At 45.5% G+C, this 25771-nt stretch overlaps 1 protein-coding gene across 4 annotated transcripts in view; it reads right to left on the bottom strand.

Moving 5' to 3' along the window:
• Positions 1 to 16117, bottom strand: part of AGPAT3 (1-acylglycerol-3-phosphate O-acyltransferase 3) — an 86338-nt gene extending 70221 nt beyond the window's left edge. For 2 of the 4 annotated variants that reach the window (XM_068685431.1, XM_068685456.1), the window contains exon 1: positions 15858 to 16116. The gene's annotated coding sequence lies outside the window, so the exon portion shown is untranslated. Of the gene's footprint in view, positions 1 to 475; positions 500 to 15857 lie in introns of those variants that run through there. The other 2 variants (XM_068685465.1, XM_068685493.1) reach the window with 2 other exon arrangements.
• Positions 16118 to 25771: the final 9654 nt, after the last annotated feature.

Genomic DNA, 25771 nt, shown 5'->3' with positions numbered 1-25771 from the left:
TAGGAAGGCATTGCTAAACAGGCTGCACCCAGCCCGTGTTGGTCCCAACCACGTCCAGAGAGGAACGGCAATTATTTACCAACACTATTTACATAACACCACTCTCTGCAGAATTCGATACAGGACATCCTTCAGAGATCCAGCCGCAATCTCACATTGCTTAAAATATAAATACCATTTGGAAAAGCCACATAACCAGGGTAAAGTGCAGAGGTAAAGCAAACACACAAATGCCCTCTTTTATCTCCTGGGTCAACCCCGGCGCTGCTGATAGAAAGAAGGATCGATCTGAGAAATACTGTCGTAACCTTCAACAAGTTTTACCGCTGGGCAAAAGTCAACGTGAGCAGGTTTCTCTCTGAGCACACTTCATCCAGTAACGTGGACACAAGGAACAGCAGAGCTCTCAGCACTGCTTTTCTCCAGGACACTCGCTTGGTTTTGGAAGCTGCCATCCTGCCCGGCCACTACCTACCCAAGTGCTCCAGGCTCCAGCGCCGCCTCCTGCCCGAGCTCTGCTCGCCCCACGGAGACCTGCTCAGCCCCACGGCCAGCCACTCGCCACGCCACGAAGCAGCAGTTGATTACAATCCCCAAATGCACTTTGAACTACTTTGAAATCACAAATTACAGTATTCTTTATCCGCTTCATTATAATGTTATAACACAGTTGTAATCAAGACTGTTTGCTTTACAATGTACGCGCTCCTGAACAGAATATATTTTGACCCATATGCAAAGTCCTGGCTGATTTTAGATAAAGGAACAGTAAAAATAAATACACAGTTAACACTTTCTTCTGAAATCAAATATTAACTATGACTGTAACCAGCATTTGATGCGCTTGCTCTAAAGGAAAGGATGTTTGCTTTTCAGCAGTACAACCACCTGGATTAAACAGCCTTTGAAGAAGTGCTGGTTACTAAAGAGATGTGCGTATGTTGCTGAACTGGGGGAAGGTTTCCAATTATTCATTTCTATGCTTAAAGTTCTGCCTAGTGCTTGGTTCTTAAATCTATACACCATCCATACTCCACCAACTACACTCCACCTTTTCCCTGGACATGAAAAAAATTAGAAAAGAAATAAATAGTTAAATAACAACACTTCTTTCCTTCCACTGTATACCTTCCCTCCTGGAAAGGTATTTAAAACATGAAATGCTTCCTGAAAACCCTAAACAACTGAATCTACATAGATTTCTTTACATGCATCTGCATATAGGGAGGTTGTTTGGTTCCGTGTTTTTATTTGTTGTTGTTGCTGCTTGTGTGGTTCTGTCTTGCTTTTAAATTCAAAATGCTTAATGACCCAATAACATGCATCAATTAAATTTCTGGTGGGCATTCTGATACCAAGACCAACAACACTCAGAGACTCCACGAGTCTTACCTGAGTTGGCATCACTGATGTGACCACTTTTCAGAGGCTTTGTCTTCACATCCGCACTAATCGTTCCTTCCACAGCCCAAAACGGGGCTTTCATATTTTCATATCATACTTTCATATTTTCATATCATACTTTCTATTCTAAGGTGTTTTTTTTAACTGTGTTTCTTTTATTCATAAGCAGTATTTCAGATTTTGATGATGATTATAACTACTACAATTTTTAATCGTAATTTTTTAGGGAATGCCTTTGCTCTTCACATGACAAATATTCTTCCAAAGCCAGAAACCACCGGAGATGTTTTCCTCTGTTTCTTTAAAGCATCAGATGCATTACAAAGCTATCACTTAGTATTCCTGTTTATTTATTAGTTTGGAAGTACAGTGCTGAGGGACGGTGGGAAACTAGAAGCAAAATCTCACTGCAGCAATCCCTTCGCTACCTTGCTCATTTCGTCTGACAGCATGCCTCTGGTATGATGAAGATTATTTCATTAAAACAGCCGTGACACCGTCAGCCAGGAATAGGGAAGAAAGCAAACAATCAGACGCTGTGTTACTCAGCTGCCTGGAAACTATTTAATGCATAGTAAAAACTTTGATCCTGCCAAGAGTGAGAATATTAGGGTTTACAGCACTTCCAGTCCCATAAACCAAAGCCTACATCTTTGAAGCCGCACTTCATATGCCTACACGCTTCCATGTGTGCAGCGTTGAATCCATGCAACGCTCCTTTATTACAGATTACTCAGATTTTCATTTCATTGCGACTTAAACAAGTTACATAGCAATTAAATTACATCTTTGTGAGAGTCAAGGAACTTTAAACAGAGCTCACGCGCTGACCCGCGGGTGTGTTTGCTTATTGGCACTTCGAGTTTTGGCTTTACATGCAGACAAATACTGAGGTAGGGAGGTGAAGGCAACCGAGGTCTGAGGAAATGCCTAGTCATTAGGAGCATTTCTGGGCTACCAGTGAGAAAAAAAAAGCTGTTCCTTTGAAGTTCTTACCAATGCTTATGGAGGAGCTCTCTGCTTTTAAACACAGGCACCAAATGCCATTCTCACATATGTCCAATGTATATCCACGACATCCACAAGGGGCCAACTGATGTGACACCAGACCCCTGGGAAACCAATGCTCTTTGAGAGTAGTGGTTCCAGGCCAGAAGAAACATCCTGAAGTCCCTAAAATGAAAGTCCATCCTTCCTGTGTAAGATGAGGTACTCCACCTTGTCTTACAACAGCTTTGCTTTGTTTACTGACAGGACTTCGAATTTCAGACTCATATTAGGAATGTTACAGGTCATGACAAAGCACAAGCACAGCTGATGTGCCAAAAAACACTAAAGGCAAAAGGAAATGGCTTTGCTCCCCTTTGGGCTTTATTATTTTCAGCGAAACATTTCCGATACACAGTCAGTGTACATTTAACACAGAGCAGAAATCAGTGCGTGGTAGTCCATCATGAAATCATGTCAGGAAAGCCACGCATCACCCAGAGGAAAGGCCACCAGTAAAAATGAGTTAGAGCACCTTAATTCTTCCATCGTAATACCCAGCAACCGAAACATACCCGTACACAAGAAGTCAGCCTTTGCTGAAGTTTGATTTTTGACCCGATTACATGCTCCTTCCCAAAATACCTTCTCATCAAATAACTAAAAAAGCTGCTGCTGAGAACTGGCCAATATAACCAGGGTCTTCAGCAAGCTTACACAACTCCCTCGGCATGCAGAAACTAGCACTTCCATCACAGGATCTGCAAAGCTGTCTGTGCACAGCTAACATCTGAACGAGTCTTAAGATAGGATCTCTACATAAATTAGGATTGCATCCAGACCCGAAGCAGCAAACTAGGACTCCCTGGAAAAAGCAGACACTGCCACCCTCAAAATGGGAAGCGGCTCTCAGACGCTTGCACGAGTGCTCTGGAGGACAGCTCTGCCCTCCCGTCCTCTACCAGAAGAGGAAGCAATGCGACGGGGACGTGCTGGAGGAAAGAAAGGAGCCTGGCGACGAGCAGATTCAAGATCTGAACTCACTTCCACCCGGCAAAAGGGAGAGAGCTGTGGGTGAGGGGGTGGAGAAAGGGAGGTGGGAGAAGACGTAAGGAGAGGCTGGGAGGTATCTGCTCCAAGAATTCAGTGCAAAGGAGTGCAAGGATGCGACAGGCAGAGCCGATGACTCTGCACAGCCTCTCCCTTCAGCGTGTCCCCCCACACCCTCCTCTGTTTCAGCAAAGACCCTTCCCCAAACCCCTCTGGATTCATTTATAGCCGAAATACTGGCACTCTCTACTCAGGCTGTAGCCTCAGGGAGAAGCACCGCAGCCCCAGGCCGAGGTCACCCAGCCCCAGGCGGAGCAGAAAGCGTCCTCACCCCTCAACAGCCCAGTCCCACCTGCCCTGGAGACCTCACACCTCAGGCCTGGTCCGTGGTCCTCTTGCCAGCACCGCTCTCCATCAGTGGACATGCACACATAAACCCAAATCCAGGAAAACACAGGAGTAGCGAGAAGTCCTTTTCATTCCCTCCGTGCTCCTCCTTCCTCCCCCTCCTCCTCGCACGGCCAGTATGGAAAAGAAATGGTTAGAGGTACAATAAAGAAAAGCTGATCCAATTACGCTGGAAATACAGAAATCAAATGCAGAGAATAAGATTAAGCAGCGCTAGCACAATCACTCCATCTATCATGCAACACAGCATAAGGCTTATCTGCTCCTTACTGCAATTTGGCAACTGAATTAAATGCTTAAAAAGAGCCCTGACAAAACCCACAGTTAAGTGGGACCAAATGAGGAAGAGGAAGGAGAGGTGAACAAGAGAAAATTACACCGAGATTTCAGGATGGGGTGGATATGCATAAATTCACCTGCCTGGGAAGACCCACCCCCTTTCTTCACTAAAGTTTCCTGCAGCAATTCAGCTGGGGGGCAGGAAAAAAAAAAAATCCCTTCACCATCACCGGCGTGCGGGTGATGCTGTTAGGACTTGTTAGACACCGCTGCCGTAGGACACTTGCAGCTGCAGGGAGGATCTGTGTGAGTGCAGCAGGCTTTTAATTTGTACAACAATTATTCTCCAGTTGAGAAGCACACAGCTAACGAGGACTCGCTGGTCTGTCAGAGCAAGCAGGGCGAAGCACGGGCATTAGCTTTCTGCTGCTGCTATCCTCTCACAGGTGTAATTCCACTGGATTACATCATATCTGCGAACCCTAGATATTGCGGTATTTGCAAAAAAATAAATAAATAAATAAATCAGGGTTTTCCAAGATATGGGATCCGTGTACTAGACGCTAGCATCCGCAACGCTTCCATCTCATCGGATCACATTTTAAGGGCACTCTGGAATTAAGGCAGAAACGCAGCAGGGCTCCCCTCTCATACGAGCATATGGCATTTTAAAAAGCAGCGTGTTACGAACTCACACAAAAGCTATTGAGTCATTCAATAGAGGCTTAATTTATCTCTTCTGTCTCTCCTACCTATGCACACGCTCTACAGTCAGCGGCAGGAAGACTGAGGCTCCTCGCAGGCATAAGGAGGCAAGCTGGGTCTCATTTCCATGAGAGATACCCACACTTTCAATGAGTTTCTCAGATGCAGCTGACGGCGGTGCAGCACTGCCAAGGTTAGGCATTGGCCACCGCCGAGGAGAGAACACAAAGAACAAGAAGTTCCTTGTGTGGAGCATCCTAGATCGCCTGTGTTTTACCAACATGCAAAGACCATATGTCCTGCCAAACAATTTTAGGCATACCACGCATAAAAGGAGGCATTTCAGGAAGCTGGATGGTATTTGTCTGCTGTTGGTACGGAGTGACAGACCATCGCAGCCCATCATTTTCTGCTCCTTCGTCTCCTAATACTCATTCGCCAGTACAGGGAGCCGGAAACTTGACTCAAGATTTTAATTCATCACTTGTCATTCTTGCAACACTACCCCGGCACCCACCAGCTTTTCGCAGTGGCTGTAATGCCAAAAAGGCAAGCAGTGCTCTCGTGTAGAGCAAACCAGAGCTTGCATTGAAATTCCGAGGGCACACGCTGGCTACTTCTCCGTGAGGTTCACCCAGCCTTTCAGCTGCTGCTTAGTGCCCTCCACACATCGCTGGTAGCTGCAGCTTCTGGCCGGAGCAACTCTGAGGTACTTTGGCTGGTCGTCAGGAATTAATTCAGTGCCACAGAAATTCACCGAGAGCTCAGCGGCTGAAAAACAGCAAAAACAAAGGAAGCAGGCAGCACGGCCCTTGCGGTACCCGGATTCAGGCTGATCTGTAAGGTCGGCACAGCCTCCCTCGCTCCACCTTCTGCACGGAGCACACGCGGGCCACAACTGGATTGTTCCCACATGCTTTGAAAATCAGACGTGAGGCAGCCGCTGTCTGAAAGGACCCCTTGCCAGAAGAGCAAAAAATCCCAAAACCCTTCCAGGGTCGCTCGGCCTGATGCACAGACTGGTCTGCGCTGCCCTGTGCTGGGATTTACAGCACGCCAGGCTGCTAGGGAGCAAGCTCAGAGCACGAGCTTCTGTCTGAACAAAAGCACAGCACGCACAGCTGGAGGGGATTTCGGCAGGTCACCTCACCCTGCTGTCCTCAACCTTTCACAGCCAAGCTTCTCCATCACCTTTGGCTTCATCACGAACACCAACTTCTCATCCTCAACCCGCTCGTTTCTGCACAGCAGCTTAAAGGACATGGGAGGGCTGCCAGAACTTCTGTCCTCGGGCTCCTCCCTGCCCCTCGCCCACATCTAATGACGGTGCACTTCCCACAAAGGACACAGCACCCTCGTCCCCAGAGCGGGAGCACCAAGCCCCGACTCTTCCCGGAGGCATCTGCCAGGATCCTTTCTTTCTGAGTTCTTTCCAGCATCAGAGATTTCACAACTTCCATTTGGCAACAGAAAGCTTTTTCCAAAGCTTTCCAGCCCTCCCTTCTGCATCGTCAACCTGTAACTTCTTGTCCTCCCTACAGCGGGCACGGAGAGCAGATCACTCCCTTCTCCCCTGCAGCAGGCTTTCAAGTGTCCTCTTCATAGAGGAAACTTCATTCTGCAAGCCTTCCCTTTGGTAACCTTCTCCAGACTTCCCAGTGACTTTTTTCTATTTCTTCTCACATTCTGTTAATGAGCAGAATTAAAGAAGAGGCATCGAGGCACAAACGAACACAGGCAGTGATATCACCAAAAAGTGAGGCTGCTGCGGTTGATCTTGTTCAGGCAGCGGGATTAAGAGTGCCAGCAAATGGGCTCCTCCCCTTCCAGACCGAATTGCAATCCCACTGGAAAAGACGCTGCCAACTTTTCCTCAGCGCTGACGTCCCCATGCGCTGGGGAGGAGCACGGAGCCAACCACACGTGTGGTACCCAGCCAGCCCCATCTGCCCTGCGACAAAATGCTCCCACCCAGGAGCTCTCTCCTTCTCCTCCTCGGCCCCACGTCGTGCCGCCGGGTCAGGCAGAAACCTGAACACAGGGGAACATGGCTCTGTGCCCTCTTTGTGCAGCCAGAGCTCAGGAAAGGGAACACCGACCAACTCAAGCAGGACAGGCCTGCTGAAGGAGGGGGAAAGACAAAAAAACCAAAAGGAAATCTTCAGTTGGTTATTTCAGGTCAGCCAGCGAAAGCATCTACGTAACACCGCTCGGCTCGCATGTAGAACAGAATGTGTGAGGGTCATAAAGGGAGCTTACAAACTGCACAGCAGGATTTAGGCCCTTCTCAAAGCCTTTTGGCCTGAACCCATCCCTTTAGGAGCCAGCAATTCCTTCGCCTCACCCACGTGCCTCCTTGTCAGAGTTACAATATAGTAGGCGTTTCTTTCCAAACAACTTAAAGCCACGTTTTCTTGAAGGAGGATGAGAGCACCATCTTTTCAAAAAAAAAAAAAAAAAAGGAAAAAAATGCTAAACCAAGCACGAGCACAAATCAGAGACAGTAAAACGCCTGCTTTCAACTTGCTTACATATTCAGTTAAAAAAGCCATCTACGCAAAGATTTTAATTCAAAATAAAATCAGCGAAGGAAACGTGTGAAGCCAATCCTAAACCCACGTTCTCTGTGGACGTTCCTTCACTCCGATGCTATAAACCCAACCACGTCCTCAGCGGATGTTCCTTGGTTTGCAGCAGTAGTGGGTGTGAAGAGCAACCAGCATTAGTTTCCAATGCAATGCCAAGAGCTGTAAAGCTTTTGACTGTTTCCCTCAAACAAGAACTCCTCCTCTTCCTTTCTCAGGCACAGCAAGCCAAGCTATCCACAGATAACTCTTCCTGGAGGTTCATGCCTTCCTTGGGGATCCATCGAGGCAGCCTTTAAATCGGTGTCTGAAGAAGTAGCGCAGACGAACGTGAAGCGCTGCCTGCCCACTCGCGGTGCCTTCAAAGAAAAGCAAAAGGTTCAACCTCCAAACATCGACCTACCAGATGGGTGCTTACTGAGAGCCAGGGAGCCTGAAGAAACCGAGATCCCTGCATTTGTGGAAAATGTTTAAGGTTTGGCATATTTAAAAAATGTTACAAGAGAAAAAGGAAGAGATTACACGGCTTTGAGAAAAATACAGGCATGTTGTTTTAAAGAGTTAAAGCTCAAAACAGGTTTCATACAGCAGGTCCTATTATTTCGGTGATGATGAACACTGTCTACCTGGCTTTTACTGTGAAATACAACAAAGATGATGCTGTGAGCACCCCTGTACAGCAAACCAAGGAAACCTGCCTTTTTTTTTTTCCCCCAGTACAGCTATTAATACTTTTGAATCCTGGAAAGCTACAAAGCCTATTTTCCAAGCTGCTACAAGAAATTCCATTTAATATCAGCATCACCTCGTTGGCCAGCATAATATTGCTACTGATAATCCAAAAAAACCTATAATACACAGACTAAAGTGAAACTCTTCAGCCAGTAAAGCTTAATTCCTTAGAATCACAGAATCATTAGGGTTGGAAGAGACCTCCAAGATCACCTGGTCCAACCATCCCCCTACCACCAATGTCACCCACAAACCATGTCCCTAAGCACCACGTCCAACCTTTCCTTGAACACCCCCAGGGACGGTGACTCCACCACCTCCCTGGGCAACCCGTCCCAGTGCCTGACTGCTCTTTCTGAGCAGAAATGTCTCCTCATTGCCAACCTGAACCACCCCTGGCACAACTTGAGGCCATTCCCTCTAGTCCTATCACCAGCTACCTGCGAGAAGAGGCTGACCCCCAGCTCCCCACGCCTTCCTTTCAGGTAGGTAGTTGCCAGCAAAAGTTTATAGATTAAAGAAAAAGAAAACTATCATCAAGAGGGCTTCTCTACATGCACAGGAAAGCTTGCTTGTTAACTGTACCCTTCTAATAGCATAAGCATACACACGTTTAGCTGACATCTTCATTCTAAGACCACGCTCCAAAACCTCTCTCATGAATAAAGTTACAGTGCTCAGCTCACAGCCATCGCCTCAGCTGCAAGAAGCAAGTTGAAGAAATGCCATTTTGATCAAAATGTTAATTTAAAATGCAAGGCTGAATGTGCTTGCTTGGGCTGAGCATGATCCAGGTAGAAAACAGGCATATCTACACCAGGTCACAGCCAAGATCCACCCAGACTGAATACATCCCTTGCAGAGGACAGAAAATAATAGTCAGGAAAGAGCAGAGGAACATGGCAAGCATACAATTTGATTCGTGGCTGGTACCACGTGGAGCCAGGAGCTGGACCCAATGATCCTCATGGGTCCTTTCCAACCCAGGATGTTCTGTGATCCTATCCTGTGACCCTGCAGCCACACAACTTCCAGCATCCAGGAGATCTGTAGGGCAGAAGGAGTGCTCCTGCCTTTGGAGCTCAGCTCAAGACAGGCTGCTGTAGGGCTTTAAGGAAACAAATGCAAACTCAGTACTTCCTGGGTGTGCAGAAGCAGGGAGCTCATCGATTGTTTTCTGGTCGAGTATTTGGGTAGGAAGGCTTGGAAGGGATCCAGCAGCATTTGGTGGTGATACGTCTTGAACCATCATCACAGACAGACTTTGGGGGAAAATGCAAGTGGAAAGTTAAGCTAGCCAGCTCAGTTTCCACTGTCAAAAACAACTGAACCTGAGGAGACAAAAATCAAACTACATTACTTAAGGTACTTATTGCAGCTTAAGCGATCTCAATTCTTAAGAAAGCTCATAAAAACCTTCTTGTCTCAGTGCTAGCTGTAAACGAAACACATCTATTTTCAAAGAGCTGCCCTCTCCACAGAGGGACGCCACACAAATTCAACGAGAAAAACATTTACAAGTTTCAAAAGGGTCAGTCATGAACAAAGACTACTGAAAACATGGGACTCTGTTCCTTCAAGGACAGCTTGCCAGTGGGTGGCCAGAAAAGCTAAAGAAATAATAGTAATAATAAAAACAGAATACCTGAAAACACCTTGGCTCCATGATTCCAGTGATAAGGAAAATGATAAAATCAGCAAGGATCTGGAATCTGGTCCAAATTCTAACTGCTGCTTAAAATTTTAGCTGAAAGCATTTTACAGGCAAGGTGAATTTTAAAAACCTCTGAAAATTTTAAAAACCTCCTGGGCATTGGACTGGTGAGAGAAGAGTAGCTGCGCTCAGACCCCCTGGTAGGGAGCCCAGGACTGCAGGAAGGTGCATGCAAGGCATGGGATCGATCAATCACAGCTGCAACTGGGAGACAAAAAGACTTGCATTAGGCATTAAAGATGCACGGGTCAACCATACAGCCACATGTCTCTGGTCAGCAGGGAGAAGGAACAACATCACCACTGCAACTCACCTTTATCTCATAAACTGCTTCTAGCTGTGTTATTTAACGGTGTGCCAGCCGTCACCACAATTTGGGTCCATAAGCAGTCCAGCCTACACCACCACCAGGAGCCTGAAACCCGAGCCAGGAGGAGAAGACTGCAAACTGCTAACCCTAAACCATCATACGAGTTACGTTACAAGGGAAGGCGGAACATTTTGGCATCAGCACATACCACGTGCATTTCGACTATCCTGTTCCCCTGAAAAGCCCAAATCTGCATTTGCAGCACCGACAACTTTGAACCTCTAGGGGGAAAAAAAAAAAAAAAATAAAGGAAAAAAAATTAAAAAGGCGTTCTTTGTACAGAGTCAAGCTTAGGCAAATCTTGCAACAGTAATTACAGATACTGCCTCCCCAAGCCATCTGCTGTGGCATTTCCAACTCCTGGAAGGGTTACATGGTGCAGCAGTGGTGGAGGAGAAGAGAGAGAGACATCTCAGCAACCAAAGCCAGGCTGCAAAGAGAGGCTGAGATGCTGGCACGACCCGAAACCTGCAAGAAGTCCTCACCAGCACTGCCACAGCAGGGGGAAAAGCAGCAAGAGGCACTGAGCCTCCCCTCGCTAACAGGGCTGTGACTTCCAGCAGCAGGCCGGGCCTCGGGCGTTGTGAAAAATCCCCCTGCCACCGTACAGATGGAGACAATGCCGATTAATTGCGGTGCCGTCCATTAAAAAAAATTACCACAATGCCCACTTCACAGGGCTGTCACAAGGATTATTTAACATTTCTGAAGAGCTCTGAGGAAGAAATAGTGCCTATTGTTTGGAGTCCCATAGAATCTGGAAAGATTTCACATGAATTTTGCACGACCACGCATCTGTGGCAGATGCAGCACCAACAGATTTTTATTTTTTTTTTTCCACCCCAGCAAAGCCCCACAGAAGCTCATTTACTCTGGGCAATGTTTTAGTGAGAAATGCATTTTGTTTTGCTCGCTAATGTATCCTAAATAGGTATCAACTCTGACTAGTTAATTAATAGATTCAGGTGCTGGTTCTAGTCTTTCTTAATTAAAAGGGAAACATTACATTTTTGACAAAGAACTCAGTTTAGGCTGTCAGGACTCCTACCAAACACACTATAATTACCTAAGTAACGCTAACACACACGAACAATAGCAGAAAGAAAAAAAACAAAATACTCAAAATTGTGCCGAAATCCCATTTCCTTTACAGCAAGCGAGAGAGCCTGTCAGCACAGAGAAGAGGTGCTACACATGGAGAGGGGCCAGGGGTGTTACTACCAAAACCTGACCACTGCAGAGCTCTAAACACCAAGGCAGAACACATTTTGAAGGTTTTCAGCAGTCCTTCCACAGATACAACTACAGAGAAGGAGTTGGATTGAAAGCGTCTGAACACACACTCAGATCCACCTCTTCCCTTCGTAATTGTTATTTTTTTTTTTAATTATTTTTTACCATTGTACTCCAAACATCTGTGTGTCCATTCTCATAAAGCACTGGGAGCTCAACACCTCCTTCAAGGACAAGCATTTTTTTTTCAAGCAGCCCCAAACAACAGCAGTAGCCACATTTAGACAACAAGATTGCACCAAGGCTGCCCATGAGAACTACCGCTTCCAATGCAAAAAGCTTCAAAGGATCTGTGGGACACAGACCACGTCTTTTGTTTGGAAAGCAAACAAGGTGTTATTGATGCTACTGCAAGGCAAATAATAGTACTAGGACTAGTCAGTACACTGGCTTGCATTCCCCATCCAAGACGCAGCAGAAGGTTTATTCCCATTTCATCTTAGCTCCTTATCAAGGAATTGGCACCTACAGTGCAATTCTGCCTTTTTTTGTGCACCTAAGTCTCACCAAGCCCGAGTCCCAAGTTCCCTGATTCCCAGGGCAATCAGTAACCCAAAATTATGCTCTCTTCCTATAAAATACACGTTAGAAGTTGCATGCCTGAGAACAGCAAAGAGAGGAAGTAAGAGACAAAAAGCAACACGAGCACCAGTAGCACGCAGCAAGGAGATGTAACAGGTCCAAGCTTTCCCCCAAGGTTTATTTCAGGTAGAGGTCAACAACTTCAGGGAAAGGTCAGGGTGCCAGAACTGCGTCAACTTCTTCATAAAACAGAGGAATGAAACAGAAGAGTGAGAACAATGCTCTTTTGTCCAGCAGCCTGTATCCTCACATGGCTTGAGCTTTATATGGCACCGATATGGCCTTCCTTCCCTCTTCTCCAGAAGGTACCATAACTATCCCAGCCTGGCTGGTCGCTGCCCTCTGTTATTGAAAAAGTTCAGCTTGACAGACCTGGAGTGGAAAAAGAGTCACCCCGGCTCTCGGTTCCTTTTTACAACACAGAAACCTCACCTGGGCACAGAGGAACCCAAACCTCCTGCCTCCCATCTCCTAACCCACGCAGTCATGCTGTCCACCTCCTGCAGGCCGAGATAGCGACACGTAAAGACACAGCAGAAGAAGGTGCTGTGGTGAAGGACTGGGTCCCAAAGCAGTGCTCACAGATTGGTCTTTACAAACGAGACATGCGTTTCTTTCATTTTTGCTATGACTTGCACGTAGCAGCTGTGAGCGCCCAGCTTCTCACCACTGTCACGTCTCGCACGCTCCTGAACACATCCAGATCAAAGGCACAAGAACATTTTACTAGTAAATCGTAGGTATACGCTGATTTCAGGAGCATCAGAACTATGTAAACCAAGGGCTTGCTTCCTTTTGAGCCAATTTGGACTTCTGCAATTAACACACCAAAACAGGAAGCAGAGATTGGGGCACCAGCAAATGATCCAAAGCACCTCGGAGATCATTTGGATCTCACCTGTTGGCACCTGTGCCCTAGCTCCGATCGGTCCCCAGCTCGGGTGCTGACACATCCAGAATCCCCACAGAGCACCTATCGGATGGCAAACTGATTTTACTGCAACACTTTTAAGAATGTCTTCATCACATACACTGTAGAGGCCTGGGAATTTGTTTCTTCTGCTCATAGTTAAGCAAGAAAATTGAATAACACCTTCTAATGCCTCCACGTTCCCTCCCTTTTAGTTTTACCTCAAAAGGTGGTATTGATTGCTTATTAAGGACTAACCACAAGCAAAAGTATCCTGACACTAGCCTGAAATGCAAGTGTAGACAGAGAACCCCTACACCAGGGGCTTGGCACTAGATGGTAGGGGAACAGTCCAGGATGCAAGGAGATTTTTGGTTCCGTTCACTTTTTGCCATTTCTAGTAATACTCAAGGTACCAATTACCTCTTCTTTGTTCAAGCACTGACTATAAGCAGACTATCACGCAGCCACCAATAATCAGCATTAACACCCAAAAAGCCCTGAAAGAACAAGGCATTATTAGCCATCGCAGATGCCAATTACATTTGTCAGCACCTTGGCCATTGCTAACAAGATTTATGTTCTCATAAGCCAAAGGAGCGAGAGTGAATGCAACCTCTGTTGGGGTTTTTGTATTTCTATAAAGCACAGAAGCAGCCCACAGTAATTTATAGCTATCATAGATTTAGTATAGGTGAACTCATTCCAGTTAACAGCAATACTTTATTCACACCAATTCCCCATAAAAAGTAAGCCTCAAATCCAATCATTCCGTAATAGTTTCTCAAGTATGCAAAACATCATTTAGGATTTGAAAACAATGCATCTTTCTACAAACAGAAGCAGAAAGAAAGAAAAATAAATAAAACACTTAAGCTAGCACGGGACTGTGCAATAGTTTCATTTCGTAAGAAGATTAATACGGGGCAGAAAGCGTTCCTGCTGGAAAAAGGATGCACACTTGGCGCTAGCAGATCTCCACATAACTGCAAACAGAAATTTGTCCCGCTTGTTTATACATCTCTTTGGAGGTTAAAGAAATTAAACTGGGAAGAGTAAATAGCATCCTCACTTCTGCTCAGCACCACCTCCACTACAGCCAGGTCTGCTTTCAGCACTTGCCAGGTACAACATGGCAAGGCTGTGCCTGAGCTATGTGCAAGGTACTGTTAAACCACAGAGCAAAGTTCTGGTGAGTGGTGTTGCTGCTTCAGTCGTGCGCAGGCAGGCTGGTCAGGCGTTCTCCCGGTGTTTGTTGAATTCAAGCTATATTTGGAGACCCACTGCTCTCTGCCCTGCTTCCTCCAATTAAGGGTGGGGAGGTGAAGGTGGGAGTGCAAGACTGAAAGGGATAACAAAAAGTTCCTTAGAGTACTTAAGGTTGTCTTAAGAAAAGGTTGAATAAATGTACTGAATTTAATGCACCTAACTTTAGTACTGAAGGTTCGGTAACTACAGACAAGAAGGGGAAGGAGACTAGAGCACAAAGAAGGGAACCAAAAGCCAAGGCTCTTGTGCAAGTGACAGGAAAGACCAGGACATTCACGTTTAAAAGCCAAGGGCCTGGAATTGTTCACCCTGCAAGGAGCTTTGTAGCAGCCCAGCACTCAGCAGCAAAGCGAGTTCACTGCAGCCTACAGCTCCGTTATACTCCATCACCTCGTATCCAACTGCAGTCTTCAAACAAATGACTGTACAGGCGTTACTGCCGATAGAACCAAACTTAAGAAAACCTAAAACACACACACCTATCTGTGATTACATTGAACTTCACCCAGTGACCTGTAGTTCAAACAAAGAGCCTCAAGTGCAGAGGGGGGGAGGTAGCAGTGAGTCCAGCACCAGAAACACCGCCAGGACGAGCGGAGAGCTTGCCACTTCACCTCCAACCACGCTCAGCACCTACCAGCAATTCTGAAAGTGCCTATCATACAGCTCACGGTATCAGCAATACCATGGCTAACTCCTGATCTTGGACCCTTGCCTCTTCCCCTCAGCGCAGAAGCGGAGGGGAAAGGCCGTTAAGTTCCCACTGGACTTGGAATCAGTGAGTTTGATGACATGAGGCACGGGTTGAGCTAACGAGGTTATGATTGCCTGGAAGAAAGAGCCCCAAGACCACCACAAAAGCTGCCCCGCGCGTGTTGCTCTCCACCTGAATGAGGAGGGCACACCAGCGGCGAACACACAGGCGAGGTGTCAAGCAGGTAGCGCTCTGCCCCAACACTTAAGTTGCCTTAAAACACAGGGCATTCAAAGCTACAAGGGGATAACCAACGCATTTATCGATCCCAATGCCCGCACCTTAGATTTACCGCTGATTAAACCCATCAGCATCACCAGGGCAGCACCCAGGCACAGCAACACCCCGCCAGCTCCCCCTCCCCGCCATACAGGGTCTGCTCTTCCCCATCTCACCCTCACCAGCCGGTCTCCCCCTTTCCTTCCCAATTCCCAACCCAACAACATCTCCACGGCCGCTCCCTCACTCCGCACACCCAGAGGGGGGGGGGGGGGGGGGGGGGGCACACCGCAAAGCGGCCACCCCCGCACAAAACCTGCCCCCCTCCACCTCAGGGTGCCCCCACACACCCAAGGGTGCCCCTTCTACACCCGAGGGTGCCCCGTTTCACCCGAGGGTGCCTCCTTTTTTCCCCCCACCCCCCCGCACTGAGCCGGGCCCGGCTCCCGCTGTCTCCACCGCAGCAGCAGCAGCGGCGGCGGCGCCGGGGCCTGGAGGGGGGGAGCCGGCAGCACGGGCAGCGGGGTGGGGGCGCTGGGACGGCTCAGCCCGGCTCCGCACCCCGTTCCCCAGCCCAGCACAGCACCAACACCAACCTGCCTCCCTCCTCCTCCTCCTCCTTCTCCTCGGGAAGCTCCAGCCCCCGGGCTTGGGCGCTGAGTGCCGGGGACGAGCGGGGCCGGGCGGCTGCGGGAGCCTGGGCTCATGGAGCGCCGCAGCCCCTGATGCTGCTGCTGCTGCTGCTGCCTCTGCCTCCTCCTCCTCCTCCTCCACCGCCGCCACCACCGCTCCCCGCAGCCGCTACTTCCTGTGCGGCGCCCGTTCAGTTCCTCCCGGGCCGCTGGGGGCAGCAGGAGGAGGAGGAGGAGGAAGAGGAGGTGGAGGAAGGTCGGGGCAAGGCAGCGGGGGCGGCCGCCAGGGGGAGCGCCCCCCGCGCCGGGAGCCATGAGGGGAGGAGAGAGGAGCGCGGGGCCCGGGAAGGAACGGCCCCGGCTGCGAATTGAGGGGGAAAAAGGAGAAATTGGGGGTGGTCTCCGCACACCGAAATCACACAGGAATTAAGGAGGGGGAACGCTGTAGAGCGGTAATGTCCGTGTGTCCCGGTCCCACCGCTTAGTACGCCACAAGGTGTACTGAGGTGTACACCACAAGGTGTACTAAGAGGAAGACAAGTGGGGACCGCTTTTCAGAAGAAGAACAAATAAAATCGCACAAAGGAGCATTTTTTTTGTTCAGACCCTCGCCCACTCTCAGGATGCAGCTGTACAGGGCCATGACAGCTCCATGGGCCAAAATATAGAGGTCCATGAGGCCCCCCACAAGCAACCCCAAGCTCTTCCTCCTCCCTTCCTCCTCCTCCTCCTCCCAATGCAGTGGAAGTCACAAACCTGCCCTAAAACCTCTGCAGCTGGGACCCAGCTTGAAATACCCATGCCTGAGGGCATCCTGCCAAAGCCTTCCCAATGCCTCTATTAAACTGGTTTTAGTTTTCAAGGTAACGACGGCTTGCAACTCTCAGAGCCTTTTAAATGAAATTGGGAACGTTCGTTACCTCCAAAATCAGTTCATTTGGTTCCAGAACGGGGATTTGGAGGAGGCTGGCGTGAGGCAGTAACGCTGAAATACAGTGGTCATAGCATGCTCTGGATCATCGGAATAAAACATGCTGCCCTCAGCAGCCATGGGAGATCTTGGGGAAGAAAAAAATATAAAAGAAAGAAGCATTTTTATTGTTTACTTAGGTCCTGAATGTTCCCCTCTTTCACTTGCGGTCTGTGACATTCAGAACATAATAGCAGGATCTACTTTAGAAAAGTACACGCAAGTGATATCTAAATATTCGTGTCCTGTGTTTACTCGAGGTGCCATTAAACCCTTTAATTGCTGTGCTTTTACTATCGCAGGACTCGCTACCGTTTTCCAGTTGAGTGTGGCTTCTAGTCCGAGGCAGAGATTCTGCCCTAGGTCAGGTGCGTACGTAGCTTGCTCTCCTCTCTCTCTTCTTTTGATATCTCCTCCCCCAGCTCAGCCTCTTGCTGGCAGCTCTGACCAGCTTTATCTAGTGCTGCTCAGCCCATGCCGGCTTGTCCAATCACAAAATCTTTGGCTGGTCTCCTGTCCTGCTGTATTTTTACAGTAGGCTGCTGTCAATTAAAGCAGCCTCCGTGACTCCCGAAGAGCATCGCAGATGATTGCAGTCTCCTGTGTAGCTCGGGACAGAGGTAATCTGCCATTCCTCTGAGGGTTCCAGCACCGAGCCTCCCGTTTGCCTTCATTTTCCGTGGTAGTACTACACAGGTGACTGCAGCTTGGCATTGTGCTACGTCTGGTTTTGCACGAGGATGGAGGAAATGGGGGTGTTGCACAGCTTCCATTTTTCCCTTGCGTGAACTTTTAGTGTACCTCACGAGTTTGTTTCCAGATAACAAAGGCTCCTTCAAGGAAATGATCTAAGAGAAGTCGCTTGTGACAGTTTAATTGTAAAAACCTAATTTCTTCAGTCAGAAGACTTTTCAGATGGTATCACTAACAGGAAGACAGTTAAGCTTGCCTGACCTTGTTTCTGCTCCACCCGAATTTTAACTACAGAGAAGTGAAAACACCCTACTTTTATCATACTTTGGCAATCCCACTTTGCAGTCCTTATGTGCTTGTAAAGTCCTTTGAAGTCTATATGAGTATCGTGTATATAACAATCAAATTATCAGAACTGAGATCTGAATGGAAGGGATATTTTAGCCTGAGAGATACAGAAAAGGAAGAGAAAGAAAAGAAAATATATTTAAAGTTTGAAAATAGAAATGGTGAATAAAGAAACAGCATTAAAAAAAAAATAATAAAAAAATAAAGTTGCATCTATAAAGTTTGCCAAGAAATTTATTTCCACCTCCCTACTCAACTGCACTCTGACATCTTACTGGCAAAGCAGCATCTTCTCTTTCCGAGTTACTGACAGCTCTGTAAATTGCTGACCATTACCATGGAGTGAAACCGAGAGCAAATGTCCCGATGTTCATCCATTATCATCCCCAGGCTTAAAATGAGCTATTCCGCAGAAGCAATGCTCACTGTGTGCATGAAGCAAGATTTCAAATAAAGCAGTACTAGTCTTTTCTATTGAGCAAAAGCCACTTAAAACATCAAAGTGGCTGAAACCTATCTAAGAGTATCGGGAAAGCAGCTGTTTCATGTCACCCAAACTGGTCTACAGGGTCTGCTGGAAGGGAAGTGTCTTACATAGATCTTCAATTGTCTTTTTTTTTTTTTTTTTTTTTTTTTCTGATAATAGGAATATAATTATGAGATACAGATTTATTCTCCATCTGAAGAGACTTTCTCTTCAACATTACTGGGGGTTAGTTCTGTTTGTTTTTGAAACGTATCCCTTTTGTACCCATCACACCCAGTACAGCCCCCAAAAATCTCACTCTGGTTTCTCAGACGGTTAGAAATCACTGGAGGATGTTTCCATGTTCATTTTCAATACTGAGCTGTATCTGAGTCATGTTCAACACCTCGTTCCAAAGACAGCTCCTCATTACTTCCCGTCAACTGCCATGAAGTGCTGATTAACTTCGGGAGTGAGCAGAAGCCAGGCAACCATTTGTAGTTCTCCACATGCTCACTGCCTGAGCCGTGATGCATCAGCTGCCGAAAGGTCAAGGAGGCTTGAATTGGTTGCTGGATGGGGTCTGGAAAATCCTGGGGCACTCCAGCAAATGCCAATACATGGCATTGGTCACACAAGTAGAAGCACGACCTAGCAGCAGCACCGCTATTTGCTCGTGCTACTATATCCTATCTTCCTATCTTAAATTTAAGCCCAATTTCCTAATTAATTGGAGGTCTTAATCAAAATAAATAAATAAATAAATAAAATAAAGCCATGCAGATACAACACACTGATGTGCTTGCAATACAAATGATATAAAGACAGAATTCATCTAAGAGGTTAATATTTTAAATCCAACCTAACTGAATATCCTCTTAGCTTACCAAATGTTCAACATTGCCTTTATAATCATTTCGAGTTTTTTTTTTCTACGTTGCTGTGTTCTCAGTATTGTGACACTGATGATTTTGACAAATGCATACTTTCTAGCAATTGCCTGAAAAATAATTACTGTTAGAGCTGAAATTTCTCAACTCACAAAGCACTTTTTTTCCATTGGGAAAGTGTAGTCAGCTTTCATGTGGTCACTTTTGAGTTATGCAAGACTTTAAAAATCCCTACCACTGGAATTGCAATGCTTCCAGAGTGTTAGAAGAAATATAACTAAAAACAAAGAAGTCACAAGCTTAAAACAGATATATCGACCGTCTCAGAAGGGACTGCCGACTTTGAGTGTCAAACTGCACATACTTCAAGGGACCTGCTTTTCAAAAGCTGTTGAGTTTGTATAGCTAGCTCCTTTCTCAATGTCTCGGTTATGTTGCTATTTTTTTTTCTCTTTTCTCTCAGTGCTAATGTTTTAGGAATGCCAACTCATTTTAGCCAGTGGTGAAATACACAGATTTTCATGTCTGTGTGCATAATTGAAAAAAATTCAGGCAGGTAAGCAAAATTTAAGCAAAAAACTTAGGCACCAGCATTAGTCAGAAGGCATGGAAGGTGGCTTAGATTCCCTGCATGCATTTTAGATAAGTGCTTAACCACTATTGTGGTGAGAGATGGTCTTTAAATCATATTAAATCCAAGTGTAATTTAATTTGGATTTTCTCTCCGTGTTGTACATTTGATGAATAAAAACTTAATGAAGCTACTTGCTGCCAACAACTGATACATAGGTGCATATGCTTTACACATATGTAGCTTTCAAAAGGCTTGTGAAGTTTAAATACAAAAAAATAAAAATTACATTATAACATTTTATCAGGCAGAATTAAGGAAAATCAGGTTTGTATCTTCCCCACTGGAAAATTAATTCTAGTTCTTTACAGAAGTCTTCCAATACAAAAATCATATGACACTGAGAAATAGGTCATGCTGCTAGGCAAATAACAAAACCTTGCACAATACAAATACACAATACACATTTTTCCTGTAACTACAGCTCCCTATACTTTTTCCTCAAATTGCATTCTTTATCGTTGGATGCCCTGAGGTGAGTTTTAGTCCTGTTCTTCTTACAAGGCATTCTGAGCTGAAGCAAACACTGTTGCCTTATATCGAAATTATATATTTTTCCATGTAATCTAAGGGCCGTATCTGGTACATCTCAAGGAAAAAATACCCATTAACATTAATGGGAGTTTTTCTGTACATGGAAACCAGGATCACAGTCATATATGTAATCAGATCTGAGGAAATGGTGGGTAAAAGCCACCTTGGTTTGACTCCTCTCAGCAGTATTTGCCAAGCAAGGCTCACACTCCTAGCAAGGCCTGGCTCCCCGTGACAAAAGGGGGAGCCCAGATGAGTGTAAACACCCGCGTTGGGTGGAACAAATCCAACACATGGTGTGCTGTGGGGCTGCAGAAGTCTGGCTCTGGAAAGGACCCTGGAGACCGCATAGTCTGATGCTCCTTAATCTGGTCCATGACACTCTAGAGAAAGCCTTGGCCTATCCCTTTGTTAGGTTTCCCTTTGTGAACCCTGCGTATTTTCTTGCTTACATACAGGGAAAGAGACGCATATGTTTGACAGTGAGTTTTGGTAGCCTCTTCCATCGGCTGTGTGCCAGCAAGTTATGGATCATGCCTGGTTCCCAGACCAGTGTGAGAAAAACTGGTCCAGGCCATCCATAGGAAACATCTATACAAAGTAGGATGACCTAAGAAAAAAGAAAACCCTACTTAACACAGAGGATCAAGAAGAAAGAGCTGAATTTACTGGTGTTTCTTAAATCTGAATTTTCTGATACTTGCCATAGACATAGAAAATGGATTTTTGTTTTCTGAGTCTTTAAAGGAATTTTGGGAGCTTATTGAATTGATTCTCCTTTGCCCATCAAGAATGGTGGATGGGGGCCAAAATGCGAATGCAAATCAGATTCCTCAGCTTCTGTCCTGCATAAGGAGAGCTTTTCTGTCGACTGCAGCACCTTGCATCCTAGCTCAAACGGCACTAGTATACATTTCCGTTTTGTTGTGTTTTTAATGGCAATCAGCACTGTGGGAAGTGCCCCAGTACTCAGAACTGAATGTTGACAAACCACCATACCTATTTCGTGTGCTGCTCCAGCAAAAACCTACCCACTCGTAGCTCAGCCATTGCTGCTGTTATTGGCCTGGGCTGCTGGCAGGCTGCCCCGTTATGTATAAACATGTAAAACATGACAAGATAAAAGACTGCAGTGTGCCAGATCCCTGATATAGATGACAACTGATTTCCTACGGCTGTGTGGAAGTTGTTCTCTTTGGGTTTGGGAAGGATGGTTTGTGTAGCGCAGCAAAGTGCTGCTATGTGGAAGGAAATTTGCTTTCCCACTACGGTTTTGATGTACTTCAAAATGATTTTCTTTAGCAATCTGTGGCGTTGCCAGCCTGAAACTCAGTAAACACTATTTTAAAATGACAAAGATTTAGAGATATTGCTATATGCATCACAAAATAAATCACTTTTAGTTTCCTAAGGTGTGAATGAAGCCCAGGAGGATTGTCCAACATTACCTGTTGACATCATATACAACCCCCGATCCATGGACCTGGCTCCTTTCTAGGTTCCTCAGGTGTGGCTTTGGTGACACTAGCAGAGTCAGATTGGTGCTACAACAATACATGCAAGACAAAACCCAGACCCTGTTTGTGCCATCAATAAATGCAGTAGGCTAAAGGTATTAGATTAGATTAATCCCCAGATCCAGGTGGGGACTAGTATGCAAGGTTGTGGCAACGTTTCATTCAGACAGGCTTATCTGCATGGTTTTGTAGTCTTTCTGTATACGTTAATCTTTCCACATGAGTAATTTTCCCAAGACATCACCAAAATGAAAATTGACTATCATAGTGTCTGTTTGGTCTGTACATCTGTTACTGATGCTCTGGTTTACAAAATGCTGGTGAATTGTTTGCAGTTTATTGCACATACTATTTTTACAGCAGATTTCAATGTAACTGTGACATTTCTGGAGCTTTGTAGAGAAGAGAAAGGAGCTGGTGAACACTGTCACCCCACAAGTGAGCATGGAAGTCACTGATAATTCAGACAGCTTTAGAAATCCCATGGCTGACATTGAATTGCTTCAAATTCAGGAAACACGGGTGCTGAGAAATGCCAGTTCTGCAGTCATGTTACAGCCTGGGTTTGCCAGAAATGGAAGTGAGAGTAAGGTACGGCAGATTCAGAAGTGCTTTAGCATATCTGCAGTTGGGAAGAAATGTTTGGATCCATTTGTGTCAGAAGAAAAAAGCAGCAATTACTGATAGGAAGCCTCTGAGGCAGATCAAAGTAGATCATCATAAGAAGAGGACTGTCTCTGCTGTCATGAAAAAAAAAAAAAAATCTTTGAAAAAAAAAAAAAACAGGGATTCCTGAAGTGCTGGGTAAGTGTAATGCACTTCGAGCCCCCAAGTAAGAAAAATGGCTGCAAAGAAAATGGACAACAGGTGCTTCATGAGTCTCAGTTGTGAGATTGGGGCTGCAAAAGTCTATTAGCATTGGCACAGTCTAAGAAAGAGATGTGTTTTTTGTTTGTTTGTTTGTTTGTTTTTGTTTGTTTTTGTTTTGTATAGCCCTATCTATAAATGAGGAATCATCAAATCATCACATGATGCTGCATTACAAAGTTCTTTGTCCCAAACACAAATTCTGCTTTGGTCTAACTGAAGACCACAATGGGGAAACAGAGCTTCCTAAATCATCACAGGATGACACACACAGACTTAGTATTCTGCTGGGTGGTGGGACCGTATCAGTCATCACTAAAGGCGCAGAAGCTTCATGACATGCCTTGAATTCCGCAGTGCTGTGCTGTGTTGGAGTATCAGAAAGCTGCTGCTTCTTTCTGTTTGTAGCTGTTGTTTATTTGTTTGTTCTCACTGGTTTTGTTTTCCAGAAACTGTCCTGGGGCAAGATTCACTGACAATGATAATGCGTATTCCCTGAGGACTGCCTTTTGGGATGAGACAGAGCTCATTGGTGTTTCTGCAGGCAACACAGAGCTTGGAGCCCCCCAGTTTACAGGCTTTTTGCTGACTCGGATAATCACAGGGGCTCCCAGCAGAAACTGTGGGATTCACACTCCCCTGTGCCACATGTAGGTGTGAAGAGAGCTAGGAGACAGGAATTAACACCAGTTTCTCATGGCCATCCAGCAACTATTGATTACTGATTAATTATTGATAAACTACTACCAAGAGATTATTATCATATCTAAACCAAGCCTAAAAACATAGATGTTTCCCTAAAAAGCATCTTTATAATTTTCTGCCTTCAGTGGTACCAAGAGCTGAAGTTTCCACATTAGCCTCTTTGATTGTATGACCCTTAAAGAGTAAAAGAAGCAGCATGCTCTGGTTTTGCTGTTGTATTATCATCTTCAAAGAATTTAATAAAAGGACACTTTGCCCTTTTTAAAATCTACACTATCCACAAAGCACGAAACAGAAAAAATAATAAATATATATATATATAAAAAAAGGAATACGTGGCAAGATATTAAAATCAGCAGCTGTTCATTGCTGGAAAGAAACATTGTTGAAAGATTTTCTCTCCAAGTCTTGTTAAATTCATAAAATGTGAAGAAGCCCGATCACTTGAGCAATTAGAACATCTGAGAGATACTTTTAAGTTTGACAATAGGAGCAGGTAGTCTTTCCTTTGTTTAAAAATTTAAATGCCGATGGGTAGCCAGTGAAGCTTCTATTGGAAATAAATCTCAAATGTGAAATACTGACTCCCCACATTTTTAAATGAGTTCCATTCTTCATTAGTAGTGCTTGGCACAAATTAGCATCCAATTAATTTTCTTTTTTTTTTTTACTGACATTATATTACTCAGTACATTAAGAATGCAAAAATTAAGCATTGGAATAACTGTATGTTAAATTAGGTAATTATTTTAGTAAGAACATATACAGGTTCTGTTTGGGAAAAAGAAGTATGAGGTAGTGTAAAACTATATATAATTTTTAAATGACCTATTTTAATGGTTTTAATGCAATAATAATCAGATTTTCTAAATGAAAAGAGCTGAAAAATGAAGGACAAGGAAGCCTAAGACCGATTCTACAAATGAGCAAACATCATCTATGCCTCAAATCATGACTGAAATTACTATGGATTCAAAATAGAACTATTGGGTGCAATAATTTCCGATCCATGAAAAACCTTTGCATATAAAAAAGGGGTTTTTTTTGTGCTCATACAGAATTTGACATTGGAATATTTGTTGCAACAGAACTGTTAGAGCACTAGGTGTTGAAGTACTGCAGGTGGGATACAGCACGCATGAATAGATGCAGGTACATTTTGCGTGGCTGCAGCTCCCCAGTTGCTTTTGTGGACAAAGCAGCCCTGTAGAGGGGGGATGAGCAAACTGCAGCCCAGCATCTTGACTAAATACAGCCCAGGGAGCCCGCTGGGACCCAGCAGCATGGGCACAGAGATGTGGGTAGTACAACAGCCCATGTTACTGCCGTGCAGGTGAACAGGAGGAGATCCCTTCTATCTGCCAAGGAGATCACTTCTATCTCAGAAGCCCACAGAGGCAGGCAGGCTGATGCCACCTGGGCATTAGGTGGGGCCGAGGAGAAACCAAATTGTTCTCCCAGGAACACCTCCCACAGGGGAAACCACTGGTGGCACTGGTCTGGAGAGCTGTTTTGCTGTCGCTGCTGGCAGCTGAAGCAGGTCATGAAGATGAATGGACTGCAGGGAGCCACGGTCTCAAACACGCTCTGGCTGTGTTTGCATCTCACATCCAGGGAAAAGAGGCGTGACGAAGCAGGAGAGAAACTAGTCCAAATGAGCCATCCATCACAACCTGTTGTGCCTTCAGCCTGGCTGAGAAATTCCAGATAATGGCTGAGGACTGAGCTAAGTGCTGTCTCTCCTGCCATGTGGAAAGGACAGGTGAGAGGTCCATTGCTGTGACACCTCAGCTTTTCCCAGATTAAAATAAACTGGTCATAAAGCACAAGTGAGAAACAATTTCTTCTCATTTGGATCCTGAAACAAAATTCATTGTCCTAAATTGGTATATTAACCTGCTTTCATTCCCCATGTGTGCAGACCAGCTTTCCAGCCTTAGTAGTAACTGCTGGGAGTACTGAGAAGGTAGAGAGTAAAAGTTAATAGCCTGATTTTCTTTCTTCAAATCAACAAGACATTGCTTCCTTACAACATAGTCCACCAAGCAGCATACAGAACAAATTCTGATGATTAGTGTGTTTGATAAAACAGTCTGAACAGGGATGTTTGGGAAGCAGTAGAAGTTGTAATTTCCAGCTGGGAGGCAGCTCATTAAAAGGCATGAAAGCAGCTCAAATTCTGCCAAGAGGGAGAAAAAAGAAAGGAAAAAGATCCCAAGGTAGTGTGGTACTGGTATGGAATATTTGCCTTGCTTGA

This window comes from Anas acuta, chromosome 1 (assembly GCF_963932015.1).
Source record: "Anas acuta chromosome 1, bAnaAcu1.1, whole genome shotgun sequence".
NCBI classification, from domain to species: domain Eukaryota; kingdom Metazoa; phylum Chordata; class Aves; order Anseriformes; family Anatidae; genus Anas; species Anas acuta.
The sequence above is the reverse complement of the archived record's forward strand: the minus strand, read 5'-3'. Positions and strand labels throughout refer to the sequence as shown.